Genomic DNA, 20073 nt, shown 5'->3' on the forward strand with positions numbered 1-20073 from the left:
CACTGATGTTCCTGTTTGTTTCCTTGTCTTACGCATTTTATTTACCTCATTCCAAAACATCTTTTTATTCTCCCTAAAATTGAATGATACTCTCTCACTCTAGTTCTCATTTGCCCCTTTTTTTCACCTCTTGCACCTTTCTCTTAACCTCCTGCCTCTTTCTTTTATACATCTCCCAGTCTTTTGCATTATTTCCCAGCAGAATTCATCCAAATGCCTCTCTCTTCTCTTTCACTAATAATCTTGGGACGAATAGTATATATGATATATTGAGCTTACTGGTAGTTGTATCTTGTTCATTAGCAAGGAATTTCCTAACTGTTGTATTATAGAATATATTTATATTTTCATTTATTATACTTAACAACCGTATCCTGTGTTAGCGAGGTAGTGCAACGAAACAGATGAGGAAAGGCCCAACCCACCAACATAAACTTGAATATACATAAACGCCCACACCCGCTCATATACATACATATTCATTTTAGCATATACATACACAGACATATACATGTGTACACATGTGCATATCCATACTTGCTGCCTTCATTCATTCCTGTCGCCACCCCGCCTCACACGAAATAGCATCCCCCCTTCCTCCAGCAAGGCAGTGCAAGGAACAGACAAAAAGAAGGCCACATTCATTCACACTCAGTCTCTAGCTGTCATGTGTAATGCACCGAAACCACAGTTCCTTTTCCACATCCAGGCCCCATAGACCTTTCCATGGTTTACCCCAGATGCTTCACATGCCCTAGTTCAATCCATTGACAGCATGTCAACCCCGGTATACCAAATTGTTCCAATTCATTCTATTCCTTGCATGCCTTTCACCCTCCTGTATGTTCAGGCCCCAATCAGTCAAAATCTTTTTCACTCCATCCTTCCACCTCCAGTTTGGTTTGCTGCTTCTCCTTCTTCCCTCCATCTCTGACACATACATCCTCTTTGTCAATCTTTCCTCACTCATTCTCTCCATGTGTCCAAACCTTTTCAACACACCCTCTTCTCTCCCAACCACTTGTTTTAATGCCGCACATCTCTCTTACCCTTTCATTACTTACTCGATCAAACCACGTCACACCACATATTGTCCTCAAACATCTCATTTCCAACACATCCACCCTCCTCCGCACAACCCTATCTATAGCCCATGCCTCATAACCACATAACATTGTTGTAGCCAACATTACTTTAAACACCCATTTTTGCTCTCCGAGATAATGTTCTCGCCTTCCACACATTCTTCAACGCTCCCAGAACCTTCACTCCCTCCCCCACCCTGTGAATCACTTCCACTTCCATAGTTCCATCCGCTGCTAAGTCCACTCCCAGATATCTAAAACACTTCACTTCCTACAGTTTTTCTCCATTCAAATGTACCTCCTAATTAACTTGTCCCTCAACCCTACTGAACCTAATAACTTTGCTCTTATTCACATTTACTCTCAACTTTCTTCTATCACACACTTTACCAAACTCAATCACCAACCTCTGCAGTTTCTCACCCAAATCAGCCACCAGCACTGTATCATCAGTGCACAACAACTGACTCACTTCCCAAGCCCTCTCTTTTACATCAGACTGCATACCTGCCCCTCTCTCCAAAACTTTTGCATTCATCTCCCTAACCACCTCATCCATAAACAATTTAAACATCCTTGGAGACATCATGCACCCCTGCCACAAACTGACATTCAATGGGAACCAATCACTTTCCTCTCTTCCTACTCGTACACATGCCTTGCATCCTTGGTAAAAACCTTTCATTACTTCTAGCAACTTACCTCCCCCACCATATACTCTTAAAACCTCCCACAAAGCATCTCTATCCACCCTATCATATGCTCTCTCCAGATCCATAGATGCTACATACAAATCCATTTGTTTTTCTAAGTATTTCTCACATACATTCTTCAAAGCATACACCTGATCAACACATCCTCTACCGCTTCTGAAACCACACTGCTCTTCCCCAGTCTGATGCTCTGTACATGCCTTTACCCTCTCAAGCAATACCCTCCCATATAATTTCCCAGGAATACTTAACAAACTTAGGCCTCTGTAATTTGAACACTTACCTTTATCCTCCTTGCCTTTGTATAGTGGCACTATGCATGCATTGCGCTAATCCTCAGGCACTTCACCATGATCCATACATACATTGAATATCCTTACCAGCCAATCAACAACATAGTCACCCCCTTTTTTTATAAATTCCACTGCAGTACCATCCAGACCCACTGCCTTGCTAGCTTTCATCTTCCACAAAGCTTTCACTACTTCTTCCCTGTTCACCAAACCATTCTCTCTGACCCTATCACTTTGCACACCACCCTGACTGAAACACCCTATATCTGCCACTCTATCATCAAACACATTCGACAAACCTTCAAAATATTCACTCCATATCCTTCTCACTTCATCACTGCTTGTTATTACTTCCCCATTTGCCCCCTTCACTGATGTTCCCATTTGTTCTCTTGTCTTATACACTTTATTTACCTCCTTCCAAAACATCTTTTTTATTCTCCTTAAAATTTAATGATGCTCTCTCACCCCAACTTTCATTTGCCCTCTATTCACCTCTCGCACCTTTCTCTTGACCTCCTGCTGCTTTCTTTTATACATTTCCGAGACATTTGCACTATTTCCCTGCAAAAATCGTCCAAATGCCTCTCTCTTCTCTTTCACTATCTTACTTCTTCATCCCACCATTCACTACCCTTTCTGATCTGCCCACCTCCCACCTTTCTCATGCCACATGTATCTTTTGCGCAAGCCATCAAGCCCAAATACATCACATTCCTCCCACACTCCCTTTACGTCATTTGCTCTCACCTTTTGCCATTCTGAACTCAATCTCTCCTGGTACTTCCTCACATAAGTCTCCTTTCCAAGCTCACTTACTCTCTTCATGCTCTTTTCCCCAACATTCTCTCTTCTTTTCTGAAAACTACAAATCTTCACCTCTGCCTCCACAAGATAGTGATCAGACATCCCTCCAGCTGCCCCTCTCAGCACATTAACATCCAAAAGTCTCTCTTTTACAAGCCTATCAATTAACATATATTTATTTATTTGTTTATTTTGCTTTGTCGCTGTCTCCCGCGTTTGCGAGGTAGCGCAAGGAAACAGACGAAAGAAATGGCCCAACCCACCCCCATACACAATGTATACATGCACACACACGTCCACACACGCAAATATACATACCTATACATCTCAATGTACACATATATATACATACACAGACACATACATATATACCCATGCACACAATACACACTGTCTGCCCCCATTCACTCCCATCGCCACCTCGCCACACATGGAATACCATCCCCCTCCCCCCTCATGTGTGCGAGGTAGCACTAGGAAAAGACAACAAAGGCCCCATTCATTCACACTCAGTCTATAGCTGCCATGCAATAATGCCCGAAACCACAGCTCCCTTTCCACATCCAGGCCCCACACAACTTTCCATGGTTTACCACAGACGCTTCACATGCCCTGATTCAATCCACTGACAGCACGTCAACCCCGGTATACCACATCGATCCAATTCACTCTATTCCTTGCCCGCCTTTCACCCTCCTGCATGTTCAGGCCCCGATCACACAAAATCTTTTTCACTCCATCTTTCCACCTCCAATTTGGTCTCCCAATTCTCCTCGTTCCCTCCACCTCCAACACATATATCCTCTTGGTCAATCTTTCCTCACTCATTCTCTCCATGTGCCCAAACCATTTCAAAACACCCTCTTCTGCTCTCTCAACCACGCTCTTTTTATTTCCACACATCTCTCTTACCCTTACATTACTTACTCGATCAAACCACCTCACACCACACATTGTCCTCAAACATCTCATTTCCAGCACATCCACCCTCCTGTGCACAACTCTATCCATAGCCCACGCCTCGCAGTTGGAACCACTATTCCTTCAAACATGCCCATTTTTGCTTTCCGAGATAATGTTCTCGACTTCCACACATTCTTCAAGGCTCCTATGATTTTCGCCCCCTCCCCTACCCTATGATTCACTTCCGCTTCCATGGTTCCATCTGCTGCCAGATCCACTCCCAGATATCTAAAACACTTCACTTCCTCCAGTTTTACTCCATTCAAACTTACCTCCCAATTGACTTGACCCTCAACCCTACTGTACCTAATAACCTTGCTCTTATTCACATTTACTCTTAACTTTCTTCTTTCACACACTTTACCAAACTCAGTCGCCAGCTTCTGCAGTTTCTCACATGAATCAGCCACCAGCGCTGTATCATCAGCGAACAACAACTGACTCACTTCCCAAGCTCTCTCATCCACAAGAGACTTCATACTTGCCCCTCTTTCCAAAACTCTTGCATTCACCTCCCTAACAACCCCATCCATAAACAAATTAAACAACCATCACACACCCCTGCCGCAAACCTACATTCACTGAGAACCAATCACTTTCCTCTCTTCCTACACGTACACATGCCTTACATCCTCGATAAAAACTTTTCACTGCTTCTAACAACTTGCCTCCCACACCATATATTCTTAATACCTTCCACATAGCATCTCTATCAACTCTATGATATGCCTTCTCCAGATCCATAAATGCTACATACAAATCCATTTGCTTTTCTAAGTATTTCTCACATACATTCTTCAAAGCAAACACCTGATCCACACATCCTCTACCACTTCTGAAACCACACTGCTCTTCCCCAATCTGATGCTCTGTACATGCCTTCACCCTCTCAACCAATACCCTCCCATATAATTTACCAGGAATACTCAACAAACTTATACCTCTGTAATTTGAGCACTCACTCTTATCCCCTTTGCCTTTGTACAATGGCACTATGCACGCATTCCGCCACTCCTCAGGCACCTCACCATGAGTCATACATACATTAAATAAACTTACCAACCAGTCAACAATACAGTCACCCCCTTTTTTAATAAATTCCACTGCAATACCATCCAAACCTGCTGCCTTTCCGGCTTTCATCTTCCGCAAAGCTTTTACTACCACTTCTCTGTTTACCAAATAATTTTCCCTAACCCTCTCACTTTGCACACCACCTCGACCAAAACACCCTATATCTGCCACTCTATCATCAAACACATTTAACAAACCTTCAAAATACTCACTCCATCTCCTTCTCACATCACCACTACTTGTTATCACCTCCCCATTTGCGCCCTTCACTGAAGTTCCCATTTGCTTCCTTGTCTTACGCACTTTATTTACCTCCTTCCAGAACATCTTTTTATTCTCCCTAAAATTTAATGATACTCTCTCACCCCAACTCTCATTTGCCCTCTTTTTCACCTCTTGCACCTTTCTCTTGACCTCCTGTCTCTTTCTTTTATACATCTCCCACTCAATTGCATTTTTTCCTTGCAAAAATCGTCCAAATGCCTCTCTCTTCTCTTTCACTAATAATCTTACTTCTTCATCCCACCACTCACTAGCCTTTCTAATCAACCCACCTCCCACTCTTCTCATGCCACAAGCATCTTTTGCGCAATCCATCACTGATTCCCTAAATACATCCCATTCCTCCCCCACTCCCCTTACTTCCATTGTTCTCACCTTTTTCCATTCTGTACTCAGTCTCTCCTGGTACTTCCTCACACAAGTCTCCTTCCCAAGCTCACTTACTCTCACCACCCTCTTCACCGCTACATTCACTCTTCTTTTCTGAAAACCCATACAAATCTTCACCTTAGCCTCCACAAGATAATGATCAGACATCTCTCCAGTTGTACCTCTCAGCACATTAACATCCAAAAGTCTCTCTTTCGCGCGCCTGTCAATTAACACGTAATCCAATAACGCTCTCTGGCCATCTCTCCTACTTACATACGTATACTTATGTATATCTCACTTTTTAAACCAGGTATTCCCAATCACCAGTCCTTTTTCAGCACATAAATCTACAAGCTCTTCACCATTTCCATTTACAACACTGAACACCCCATGTATACCAATTATTCCCTCAACTGCCACATTACTCACCTTTGCATTCAAATCACCCATCACTATAACCCGGTGTTTTGCATCAAAACCACTAACACACTCATTCAGCTGCTCCCAAAACACTTGCCTCTCATGATCTTTTTTCTCATGTCCAGGTGCATATGCACCAATAATCACCCATCTCTCTCCATCAACTTTCAGTTTTACCCATATTAATCGAGAATTTACTTTCTTACATTCTATCACATACGCCCACAACTCCTGTTTCAGGAGTACTGCTACTCCTTCCCTAGCTCTTGTCCTCTCACTAACCCCTGACTTTACTCCCAAGACATTCCCAAACCACTCTTCCCCTTTACCCTTGAGCTTCGTTTCACTCAGAGCCAAAACATCCAGGTTCCTTTCCTCAAACATACTACCTATCTCTCCTTTTTTCACATCTTGGTTACATCCACACACATTTAGACACCCCAGCCTGAGCCTTCGAGGAGGATGAGCACTCCCCGCGTGACTCCTTCTTCTGTTTCCCATTTTAGAAAGTTAAAAATACAAGGAGGGGAGGATTTCTGGCCCCCCGCTCCCGTCCCCTCTAGTCGCCTTCTACGACACGCGAGGAATGTGTGGGAAGTATTCTTTCACCCCTGTCCTCAGGGATAATATATATATATATATATATATATATATATATATATATATATATATATATATATATATATATATATACATATACATACATATATATACACACACATACATACGCACATATACACACATACACACATACATATATATATACATATGAATAATGTAAGAAATAATTTAGAAAATTGAAACTTCTAGCTTGAAATGAAATGAAGAAATGAATGTCACATAATGGTTCAACCTCTGGCTATGGAAAAAGGGAAATGTACAATTTATTTACACAAACGTCAATAGTAGTTTTCATCAATTTAACTACTGTATCATACTGCCTGGTCCACTTCTCTTATCATGAAACAGGAATATTGGCTTATGATGTTTCTCAATTGTCTTCATTACATAAAGTACAACCATATCTTGGATACATGAGGGTAGGTAGTTGGTCATCCGCCATAATAAAGCCTTGACAGACCAAAAATTTATCTGGACCTCAACTTTTCCTGTACATTTCTGAAAAACACCTTTTTGCTTTCCAATCTCTATCACTTAACATGTAATCCAATAATGTCCTCTGGCCATCCCTCCTACTCACATAAGTATACTTATGTATATCTCTCTTTTTTTTTTTTTTTTTTTTTTTTTATACTTTGTCGCTGTCTCCCGCGTTTGCGAGGTAGCGCAAGGAAACAGACGAAAGAAATGGCCCAACCCCCCCCATACACATGTACATACACACGTCCACACACGCAAATATACATACCTACACAGCTTTCCATGGTTTACCCCGGACGCTTCACATGCCTTGATTCAATCCACTGACAGCACGTCAACCCCTGTATACCACATCGCTCCAATTCACTCTATTCCTTGCCCTCCTTTCACCCTCCTGCATGTTCAGGCCCCGATCACACAAAATCCTTTTCACTCCATCTTTCCACCTCCAATTTGGTCTCCCTCTTCTCCTCGTTCCCTCCACCTCCGACACATATATCCTCTTGGTCAATCTTTCCTCACTCATTCTCTCCATGTGCCCAAACCATTTCAAAACACCCTCTTCTGCTCTCTCAACCACGCTCTTTTTATTTCCACACATCTCTCTTACCCTTACGTTACTTACTCGATCAAACCACCTCACACCACACATTGTCCTCAAACATCTCATTTCCAGCACATCCATCCTCCTGCGCACAACTCTATCCATAGCCCACGCCTCGCAACCATACAACATTGTTGGAACTACTATTCCTTCAAACATACCCATTTTTGCTTTCCGGGATAATGTTCTCGACTTCCACACATTTTTCAAGGCTCCCAAAATTTTCGCCCCCTCCCCCACCCTATGATCCACTTCCGCTTCCATGGTTCCATCCGCTGCCAGATCCACTCCCAGATATCTAAAACACTTCACTTCCTCCAGTTTTTCTCCATTCAAACTCACCTCCCAATTGACTTGACCCTCAACCCTATTGTACCTAATAACCTTGCTCTTATTCACATTTACTCTTAACTTTCTTCTTCCACACACTTTACCAAACTCCGTCACCAGCTTCTGCAGTTTCTCACATGAATCCGCCACCAGCGCTGTATCATCAGCGAACAACAACTGACTCACTTCCCAAGCTCTCTCATCCCCAACAGACTTCATACTTGCCCCTCTTTCCAAGACTCTTGCATTTACCTCCCTAACAACCCCATCCATAAACAAATTAAACAACCATGGAGACATCACACACCCCTGCCGCAAACCTACATTCACTGAGAACCAATCACTTTCCTCTCTTCCTACACGTACACATGCCTTACATCCTCGATAAAAACTTTTCACTGCTTCTAACAACTTGCCTCCCACACCATATATTCTTAATACCTTCCACAGAGCATCTCTATCAACTCTCTTTTTAAACCAGGTATTCCCAATCACCTGTCCTTTTCCAATCTCTATCAGTTAACATGTAATCCAATAATGTCCTCTGGCCATCCCTCCTACTCACATAAATATACTTATGTATATCTCTCTTTTTAAACCAGGTATTCCCAATCACCAGTCCTTTTTCAGCACACAAATCCACAAGCTCTTCACTATTTCCATTTACAACACTGAACACCCAATGTACACCAATTATACCCTCAACTGCCACAATACTGACCTTTGCATTCAAATCATCCATCGCTTTAACCCGGTCTCGTGCATCAGAGCTGCTAACACACTCTCTCAGCTGCTCCCAAAACACTTCCCTCTCATGATCTTTCTTCTCATGACCAGGTGCATAGGCACCAATAATCACCCATCTCTCTCTCCATCCAATTTCAGTTTTACCCATATCAGTCTAGAATTTACTTTTTTACACTGTATCACACATTCCCACAGCTCCTGCTCCAGAAGTGCCACTCCTTCCCTTGCTCTTGTCCCCTCACTAACTCCTGACTTTACTCCCAAGACATTCCCAAACCACTCTTCCCCTTTATCCTTGAGCTTTGTTTTACTCAGAGCCAAAACATCCAGGTTCCTTTCCTCAAATACAGAATGATTTGAATACTACAAACTGAAAATACACATCCTTGAAATTTTGTATAAGTATAGTAAAATAACATGTTCTCCTGTTTATTTTGAATGTATTACATTCAATTTTGTATTCCTTAATATTACTGTCATATTCTACAAAGCTAATCTCACAGGTTAGTTATGACTCTTCCAGATCTTATTCTAATTTTCACAGGGCTTCCTGAAGGAACCCTACAGGATTAATTTGCTACAGGTCACCCTGCATTTTTCAGACTTCATTTGGCTTGGAAAAGTGACATTACACTTTCTTTGGTCTTCAAGTAATTTATCATGTTCCTGAATCATAGCTTGCCTAGAACTAATTTGTCTTGTAGCCTGCTGTGTGTTACTCATACCATCCTCATCCCACTCCTGTATGATTACTTCCCTCCGAGCTCAGTGCTCTGATAACTTTACACATTTGAAACTCATTTGATCAACATATCTCCTGAAATCTCTATTACCATACAGTTCTGTCTTTTATGACAGGGTTCCACTTACTTCCACTACAACTTATGGTGCCCGATGAGCTCCCCTACCACTATAAATCTCTACAAACATTTCATCATCATTTGCCCTAAATTCCCTCAAAGGTATACCCTTATCATGATATTTCTTTTGTTCTTTTTGTATACTTTTTACCCCTTTTTTAAAGTTTGGTCTCAGTAGGGCTAGGGCTACTTATAGATTTCTACCCATTAGCAATGCTGCCAGTGTACTACCGGGTTACAGACTGTGATGAACATCTATATCAATTAAAATCTAGACACCTTTCTTTTGATGTTTGCTTTTCTCGTTTTCTTTATCCCATTTTTGAATGTTTGAACAGTCTCAACTATTCCATTGAAGCTAGGGTGAAAAGGAGCACAAGTAACATGGTCAATCCCATTTTTTGCATAAATTGGCCAAATTCATAACTGTCTTCCATAGTATCTCTAACTAACACCAAGGGCAGCCCATGAGTGGTAAAAATGACCCTTAAGTCAGCAATGATTGCATGTGCTGATGTACAATTCATGATTCTTACCTCTAACCATTTTGAGAAGGCATCAATGAAAACCAGATACATGCCCCATAAATGGTCTTATGAAATCTATTTGTACCCTCTCCCTTGGCTTATCTTGGTATGGCCACACATGAAGGGATGCAACACAGGGTTTATTTCTGTTCACTTGACAAATCTCACAAGTTTCTACCACTTGTTCAATATTCCTATTTGAATTAGGCCACCAAACATATGATGTAGCAATCCCTTCATTAAGATGTTACCTGGATGAGCCTCGTGCAGCTCTCTTAGTACGTTTTTGCTGTCCAGCTGGAGGAACCACTTCACTGTTTCCCAACATTATGCACCCTTAATCTGTACTAAATTCATCTCTGTGCACATGAAATGACTTAAACTCTGGAACCTTAGCAGCTTTTGACCAACCATTCTTGTTAAAAGACAAAACTTGTTTAGCTATAACTGGTGAATCCCCAATGTGTCGTAACAACAATATCGGTATCTTTGGGGAGTGGTACTGATGCTGGTTTCTCTGCTTATTGTAACCTACTTGATAGGTCAGCATTTGCATCATTATGACAGTTTCTAAATTTCAACTGGTAAATGTAAGCAGCAAGTGAGATGGTCCAACGTTGTATTCATGCACTAGCCGCACTGGGCAATGCCTTGTGTTCAAGGTAAAGTGAAATTATGGGCTTATGGTCTGTGACTAATGTGAGTGATCATCCATACACATTGTTATGAAAATGGCACACCCCAAACACTATTGCCAAGCTCTCCCTGTCAATCTGTGCATAATTTTTTAGGCATCAAGCAGTGTGTGTGAAGCAAAAGGTATAGGTTGTTTTGATCCATCTTCATTTTTGTGTGCTAGCACTGCCCTTACACCATATGGAGATGCATCACAAGACAAAACAAGAGGCCTGTCTGGATCATATGACTAAACATCAGTAGACAATAATGTGTGCTTTGCTTCATATGATCAAAATATCATATGAATATATAACAATGTGTGGAATATCTCTCAATAGATTGTACATCACAGGTGCACTCTTGAACCCATAGGGTAATCTGTTATACCTGAGCAACCCTGTGTGTGTGTGTGTGTTTATCACACAGTATTTCTTTAACTCTTCCTCCAGTAACATCTGCTGATAAGCACTACTCAAGTTCAATTTTGAGAATAACTTACCTTCTACCAAACTGGTCAATACTTAATGTATTTTTGGAATTGGAAAATTGTCCTCAGCCACCGGGTCTACTGTCACTTTAGTCTCTACAAATTCTAACTGATTTAGACACAGCCACTATTGGAGTGGCCCATTTTGAGCTTTCCACTGGTGTGAGTGTTCCATTTGCCACTAGCCTGTCCAATTCTTTGTCTGTCGCCTCGCTCAAAGAAAAAGGCAATGGGTGAGTTTTCAAAAATTTTGGTTTTACACTAGCGTCAATATGAATTTTGGCCTTCCCTCCAGTGTATGCGTCTAAACCTTCCACAAATACACCAGAATGCTTCATTATTTAGTCCTTCATAAACTTTTCATTGTTATCCAACTGTTCCTGTACTTTAAACACTGAATTCTTCCTACCAGTCTGGAGTGTATGTAACTAATTCCTACCTAACAAATTTTGTTCATCACCTTCTACTACTAACAGCAACTCAACAGATAGGGCGTATTGTGACATGAACTTTCATAATGCCTGTAACACTCAATCTTTCTCGTGTATATGACTTCAATATCACATCATGTTCCATTAGTTTCTCTTGTAATATTGGTACTTTGTCTCACGAACTCTCATAAACATACTTGTTAATTATGGTAAATCTTCAAATCTACCTCTTCCCCTTCAATATTTAGTCTCCACATAAGTGGTGGAAAGATGGAGTAAAAAAGATTTTGAGAGATCGGGGCCTGAACATGTAGGAGGGTGAAAGACGTGCAAGGGATAGAGTGAATTGGAACGATGTGGTATACTGGGGTTGACGTGCTGTCAATGGATTGAACCAGGGTATGTGACACGTCTGGGGTAAACCATGGAAAGTTTTGTGGGGATTGGATGTGGAAAGGGAGCTGTGGTTTTGGTGCATTATACATGACAGCTAGAGACTGAGTGTGAACGAATGTGGCCTCTGTTGTCTTTTCCTAGCACTATCTCGCATGCATGGGGGGGGGGTCATTTCATGTGTGGTGGGGTGGTGATAAGAATGAATAAAGGCAGCAAGTATGAATTATGTGCATGTGTATATATGTATATGTCTGTGTATGTATATATATGTATATGTTGGAATGTATAGGTATGTATATGTGCATGTGTGGACATGTATGTATATACATGTGTATGTGGGTGGATTGGGCTATTTTTTCATCTGTTTCCTTGCGCTTCCTCGCTAACACGGGAGACAGCAACAAAGTATAATAAAAAAGAAAATGAGTGGTTGAACACTTCTCAGTTGTACCTCTCTCGTTTCCAGTATTATGATATTGTACAGAATTGAATTCAAAGTAATCCTCTTTACCTATCTCAAAACCATTTTTAGGCTTGAAACTGCAACAAGGGAATGCCCATCCATCTTTTCTTCTCTCGGTCCAGTCCTGTCTCTAAAACTGCTGACACTTATGGGAGAGATGGCCTACTTGTTGGCAGTTATAGCACCTCTTGTCTCTGGCCCAACAGCAGTCTGGATGATCACCTTCATCGCATCTCCAACAGGGTGTACCTTGTGTCACTGCATGTAGGGATGATGGCTGTTTCATGTCTAACACATCCTTCTATGTTCTGTTGTCACCACCAAATCGTAGATTTTCTTGCACAACAGAATCTCACTAGTCTTGGGCTCCAATGCTAATGGTTTTGCTTGAATCTCTTGATTGTTGATACTTACAGTGAAATGGTCATGAAATATTTGATCTTGTGAGTCTCTCATCAAAGAGCTGAAATTGCAGTACTCTGGTGGTTCTGCTAAGGTAGTCATATTTTGAGCAACACTTTCATGGTTGCCTGATTCTTTTATGGAATTTTAATCTTATGACTGTGTCTGACAGCTTTGGCTCATGATGTTTAGATAATAAGTGACAGAGTTCTTCAATAATCAGTTTTCCAGGATGTTCAGGTTTGCATAAAATTTTCAGTAAGTTGTATGCTTTAGGTTCTGTCATTGCTGTCGACACATTTTTCTTCTTGACTGCATTGTTTGTATCATTCACTAGGGAGTAATGTTGCAGACACTCCTTGTACTCAGTCAGGATTTAATGTCTTGATCAAATTCAGTTATGTGACCAATTAGAGATATTGTTACTGGTTGTAGTAAACTAACTGTAGAAATCACTTGACAAGGTCAACTGGTGATCTTCATGGACACCCTTTTTTCCACTTTCAATAATTTTCATAGGTTTTCCACACTAATTTCATGTGGTTTTCATCTTGTTGCCACTTTCTGTAATATTTAGCATAGCAAATTGGTTAGGGTAGTTGCAATCATATTCTTAATAGTCCAAAAATCATTGCTTTGCTCTGGGAAAACTTGTGGTAGCTACAGTGGTCGGTTATACAATTGTATTTTCTAAACAGAACCCAGTTGGCCATAAAAAAAGCACATCTCTTATAAAGTTATGACACTGTAATTTATGCATTCACTTTTGTCTGCCTTGTTTACCCAGCGACACCATACAGGCATTCTGCTAATCAGGCACCTCACTATGAACCATGCAACATTGAAAATCCCAAATAATCTATTAATGACACAGTCACCCTCTTTCCAACTATAGTCCCTTTTCAATCCAGCTGCTTTCCCATACTTCATCTAACACAAGGCTTTTACCATCTTTCTGTTCACCAAACCACTTTCTATAACTTTTTCACTTGGCATACCTCCTTGTCCAGAACATCCCATTCTACCACACTATCATTGAACACATTTAACAGCCCTTTAGAATACCCCATCTCCAATCTGCCTCTTTTCTGCCTATTACCACTTCCCCATTTTCACCTTTCACCAGTATCCCATTTGTTCTTTTGTTTTTCTCACACTATTATTCTCCTTCCAAAATATTTTCTTATACTCTCTGAAGTTTGCTAATGCTTGCTCATCCCATCTCTCATTTGCTGTCAGTTTTACTCTTTGCATTTTTCTCTTGACCCCCTGCTTTCTCATGTACGTATCCTAATAACTTACACATGCCTCTTCCTTGTGAATGATGCCCATACACTTCTTGGCTCTTGTACTAGGAACTTTCTGTATCTGCAAAAAACATTCTCTTTCTCCCATATATTTTCAAAGTTAATACATGACTAAAGTTTATTGTGGGGACAAGCATGTGATGCTCTCAGGGTGAAGTCATTGTACATCTGGTTGCTGAGACTAGTGTTTCTAATTGTGTGAGCACCAATATACTTCAAGCTATTTAGGGAAGGATTTTCTTTCTTTACTCTTTCAGGCTGCCATTTCATTTTGGGGATTTCACTTCTGGCACTGTAATTCTATCTTGCTTCAGGATGGTTGGCTTTTAGCTTTCTAAGGATGAGAAAGCCTGAATTATCATTTAGAAGCAAGAAATTGTGGGTACAGGTGAGATTCCTAGGTGTGCTGGGCACTCAGATTTCATGATCAGGCAGTTTTTTCCTGTAACACTTAATCAGTGCCTTCGCCTCATTCAGATCAAGACCCTATGAACCTAATACATTGACCTATAATACTTCAGGAGCCTTGCCAATTCCGTGCCCAGACATCTGCCGTTGGTAAACAAGGCCAAAGGAGAGATGACAGAGTACTAAAATGTAAATGTGACATCACCTTTCAAATGTATGGGGCAGCAGACATGGTTTTTTTGTAGACACTGTAACTTCCTCATTTCACCATCCATTTCCCTTTCTCACTCATCCACCTCCCACCTTCCGCATGCTACACATTTCTTGCACATGTAATAAATGCTTCCCTAGATATCTTCCATTCCTCAACAACTCCCCTGTCTTCATTTACATTCACTTTTTGCCATTATACACTCCAGGTATCTCTTCTCATTATCCTCTTTTCTAAGCTCACTCACCTTCACAACCCTTCTCCCACTCATATAATTTCCTCTGTTCCTCCAGTAAGTGATGATCAGATATATCACTTGCTATCCCATTCAGCACATGCACATCTAAAAGTCTCTCCTTTTGTATCCCTGTCTATTAGTATAGAACTAGTAATGCCCCTGTACCATCACCCATTTATACTTCTGTATGTTCCTTTTTTTACACTAGGTGTACCCAGCTATGAGCCTTTTTTAACAACTTCACAAATTGTTCACCATTCTTATTCACAACACTGGGTACCCCATACCCCAATTATACCCTCATTTGTTCCTTTACCAATTCTTGCATTCAAATCACCCATCACAAATACTCATTTCCTTGCATCAAAACTGTTGACGACTTACTCAGCTGCTTCCAAAACACTTGCTTCTGTTCCTTAATCCTCGTATTTCTAGTTGCATAAACACTAATAATCACTCACCTCTCAGAGTCCTCTTTCATGCTTACCCACATCACTGTGGAGCCTCCTTCCTTACACTCTTTCACACATTCCCATAACTCCTCCTTCAGCAGCAGTGCTTCCGATTCCATAACTCTTGTTTGTAAGTTGATGCAGTTCTCCACACTTTTCACTTCCCTCATGGCTTTTGCATCATCCACAAACATATTCAGGTAGGAGTCCATTTCTAGGAGCATAAACACTAATAATCACTAACCTCTCACAAATAACTTTCATATTTACCTACATCACTATGGAGCTTACTTCCATACACTCACATTTCCATAACTCCTCCTTTGGCAGCAGTGCTCCACTCTTCACTTCTCCTCACTCTTCACTTCCTCAGGATTTTTGCATCTTCCACAAGCAAATTTAAGTAGGAGTCCATACCTAGAGGACAGTCATTTACATAGATCTAGAAGGGTAAGTAATGGTCATAGAACAGAACCCCATGGCACTCCATTGGTTACGTCAAACCATCTAGAGAAGGCTTATCTGACATGCATTTTTTCCCCATCTACTAAGATAATCTGTCCACTGAAGTAGTTTCCCCATTTTTCCTGTCATGTAATCCATTTTGTCAATCAGCTTCCCCTGCGGTAAGTTTCAAACATTTTCTGGCAATCCAGAAATACAACCCACCCAGCCCTCCCTTTTAACAGAGACAGAGCTCACTCTTCTGTTGAAATCTAAGAAGTTTGTTACACTTAATCCTCTTTCCTTGAATCCATACAGTCTCTCACATAATTTTTCCTTTGTAGAAAGTTATCCATTTGCTTTTTAATTGTCTTTTCAGAACCTTACAGACCAAAGTTGTTAATGAGACTGGTTTGTAGTTCAGTGCCTGTTCCTTGTATGTTTTCTTATAGATAGGTGTGACATTCACCCTTTTCCATTACCCTGGCACTCTGCCTCTTTTCAACAGTATTTCAATAGTATCTAACATGCCTGCAAATATCTTGAAAATATGTGGTGAAATTTCATCAAGACCATGATCCTTGTATGGATCAAGACCGTTTAGTATTCTGTTAGCTTCCGTCCTAACTAAATCAATGCTTTCTAAAACAACCTCTCCATTCAGTCTCACTGTGTCTTTCTCATTGAAAATCTTTTCAGTTTGTTTTTCCAGTTCCTTATATAATCATCTTAAGAGTCCTTGAGTCTTTGAGTCCTAAGCCTGATTAGCTGTTCTTTAACTAACAACTGATGTCTGATGAATTTATGAAAAAACTGCAGATTATCTGCCTTGTCCACAATATTCTTTTGAAAGTTTTTTGTTCCTTCTTTCTTATTGTGCTCTACTCCCTTCTTGTTCTCTTATACTTTCCTGTTGTACATCTCAAAGTTCCTTTGCTTTTTGACATCTTTCATTAAACCATTCTTTCTTCTTTCTTACCAATCCCTTTGTATTTAAGGTTAAAGGTATCCATATTCTCACGCCATTCTAAATTTCACATAACCTCTCACCACAAAGCTTTGGTTCTTGGCTTTAATTCCTGAACTCTCTTTCCCAATCTATGTTACCATGGGAATTTTTGAGGTTTGTGTAGTAGTTTCCATGATTATACATATCTCCTTTGTGTATTTTGTTTCACCCCTACTCCCTATTTGTCCTCATTCTCCACAGTCAAACTTGAGCATTACATGATCACCTTTTCTTAAAATCCGTGCTAGTATGTGGGAAGATATGATCCGCAATGATGATAAATCAGTCCCTTTCATCCTAGTTTGCTTAGTACATCCTGACTCACTTCTGCTTCCATGGTTCCATCCACTGCCATGCCCACTCCCAGGGATCAAAAATACTCCACTTCCTTCAAATTTTCTTCATTCAAATTCACACCCCCAAATAACCTGTTCTTCTGTCCTGCTAAATCTAATAACCTTGCTTTTGTATGCATTTACTCTGATCTTCCTCCTTTCACACACTCTCCCAAACATTAGACACCAACTTCTGTGCAGTTCTCACTTTAATTTGCCATGGATGCCCCTCACTCCAAGACTTGCATTTAATTTCCTCATCACCCCATTCAAAAACAAATTAAACAACCATGGTGACATCACACACCCCTGCCACAAACCTTTATGTGGAACCACTCACCTTCTTTACTTACTTGCATGTATATCTTAAACGCAATAAAATCTTTTCGCTGTTGTAGCTTTCTTCCCACACCATATAATCATATGACCTTACACAAGGCATCCTAACTGACCAATCAGCAATACAGTCACCCCCTTTCTTTAGAAGTTTAACTGAAATACCCACTCCAGCAGTCTTGCTGCATTTCATTGTTTGCAAGACTTTCACCACCTTTTTCCTCTTCACCAAACCACTTTCTTTGATTCATATCGCATACCTGTCCAACCAAGAAAAACTGCGTTCACCACACTGCCATCAAACACATTCAACAGCCCTTCAAAATGCTTAGTTTCCTCACCTCATCACAACTTGTTACCACTTCTCCATTTGCCCTTTTCACCAGTGCTTTTATTTGTTTTCTAATTTTTCTTACACTGTTACCCTCCTTCAAAAACATCTTATTCTCCCTGAAGTTGACAGATTCTTGCTCACCCTAACTCTCATTTACCCTCTTTTTGTATGCCTGCACCTTACTCTTGAACTCTTTCTGCTTTCTCATGTACATCTCCCAACCATTTTCACTCCTTCCTTGTAAATACTGCCAATACACCTCTGTATTCTCTTTCATTAGTAACACTGCTTCATTATCATACTATTCACTACCATTTCTCACCTGCTGACCTCCTATCTTCCACATACCACATACATCTCTTGCACATGCTAGCACTGCTTCCTTAAATATCTCCCGTTCCTCACCCACTCCACTTGCTATATTTACTTTACTCTCACCTTTTACTGTTCTACATCCAGTCTCTTCTGGTATTTCTTCACATGTTTCTTTTTGAAGCTCGCTTTCTTTTCACCTTTGTTTTCTCACACATGACTCTTTTTTTGAAATTCTGTTAAAATCTTTATTCTTGCCTTCACCTGGTAATGATCAAACATCCTATGAGCTGCCCCTCTCAACACATATCTGGAGTCTCTCTTTTGTTCACCCATCAATTAGTATGCAATCCAATAATACCCTCTTACCATCCATCCTACTCACCCACTTATACTTATGTTTTCCCTCCTATGTCAGGTATTCCCAATCACTGGTTCTTTTTTAGCACAAAATTTTACAAGTGGTTTACCATACTTATTCACCATGTTGAATACCCCATGTCTTCCAATTGTACCCACGACTACCACAGTATTCGTTGTTGTATTTAGATTGCCCATTACTAATACCCAGTCTCTTGCATCAAAGCTGCTGACACATTCATTCAGCTGCTTCCAAAATACTTGCCTCTAACTATCTGCCTTCTCATGACCAGGTGCTTTGCACTTATCTATGAATATTCCACTGTTAAGTTTCGTAGCTTTCCTAGATACATTCTGACTGGATGACTTCAAGTTGAACATAACCATAACTGTTTTTTCCCTTATGTCTTTATTATAACCACCAATTTTTCTCCTTTCTTTTTTGCCAAGATCTCACTCTTATAGCACCAGTAATCTTTTAATAAACATTTTTTTCCTTGATCCTATCATCCTTATTTAGTGCATGATCTCTCAAGCCAAAATAATGTGTGATTTTAGTCTTCTTTATCTGCTGCACTAATATTTCTAATTTGGTGCCTTTCCACTTTTCATCTAGATTCTTCATTGCTGAATTGTCAACCTCTTATTATGATTTTGTCTAAAATCATTGGTCCTGTGTGTTTTGTACTTTTTTAAACCTTTCATCAACTAACATCGTAAACTTTGATTGCTTCATCTTTAACAATGCAAATTATTCATTCTATAGCTTCATTTAATTTCCTTTTACCTCTGTTTGTATGACCTTGGGTTTATGTTTCTCTGCAGTAATCTTTATGCTTTTGATCTTGTAATCAGCTGCCAAAGTTGCTCCTTATGCATCTCTTTGCCACTACTGTTGTCAAAGCATTTTGTGTGATTTAATCCTTTCCTGTAACTGAATAGCATGTAGAATATCTAAAATAGATCCATCTGACCTGATTTACTTTTTAATGAATTTACTTTTCATTTGATTATTTACATCCTGAATTCCACCCACTAAATTGATTTTTTTTATATCCAGTGACCATTTTGTAGATCCTAAGTTTCTCATATGATGACATCCTTAATGATCCTTGTATAAATTCCTCACCTTTTTTATGTGTTTCTTAAGTTAACTTTTGATCTTGCTTTATTAACAGTTTCCATAACATCTACAAACATTTGTTCTTTGTTGGTTCCTCGTTCATCTCTACCTCTTGTCTCTTTCATGTGGATCTTGTTGTGACTGACTGGTCTAGGTACGTTCCCTTATT

General features: G+C 40.2%; 1 protein-coding gene across 4 annotated transcripts in view; it reads left to right on the forward strand.

Annotated features, from left to right (window-relative positions):
- Positions 1 to 20073, forward strand: part of LOC139758427 (putative serine protease K12H4.7) — a 245973-nt gene that overhangs the window by 14625 nt on the left and 211275 nt on the right. The window lies entirely within an intron of this gene.

Source organism: Panulirus ornatus, chromosome 30, assembly GCF_036320965.1.
Source record: "Panulirus ornatus isolate Po-2019 chromosome 30, ASM3632096v1, whole genome shotgun sequence".
NCBI lineage: Eukaryota > Metazoa > Arthropoda > Malacostraca > Decapoda > Palinuridae > Panulirus > Panulirus ornatus.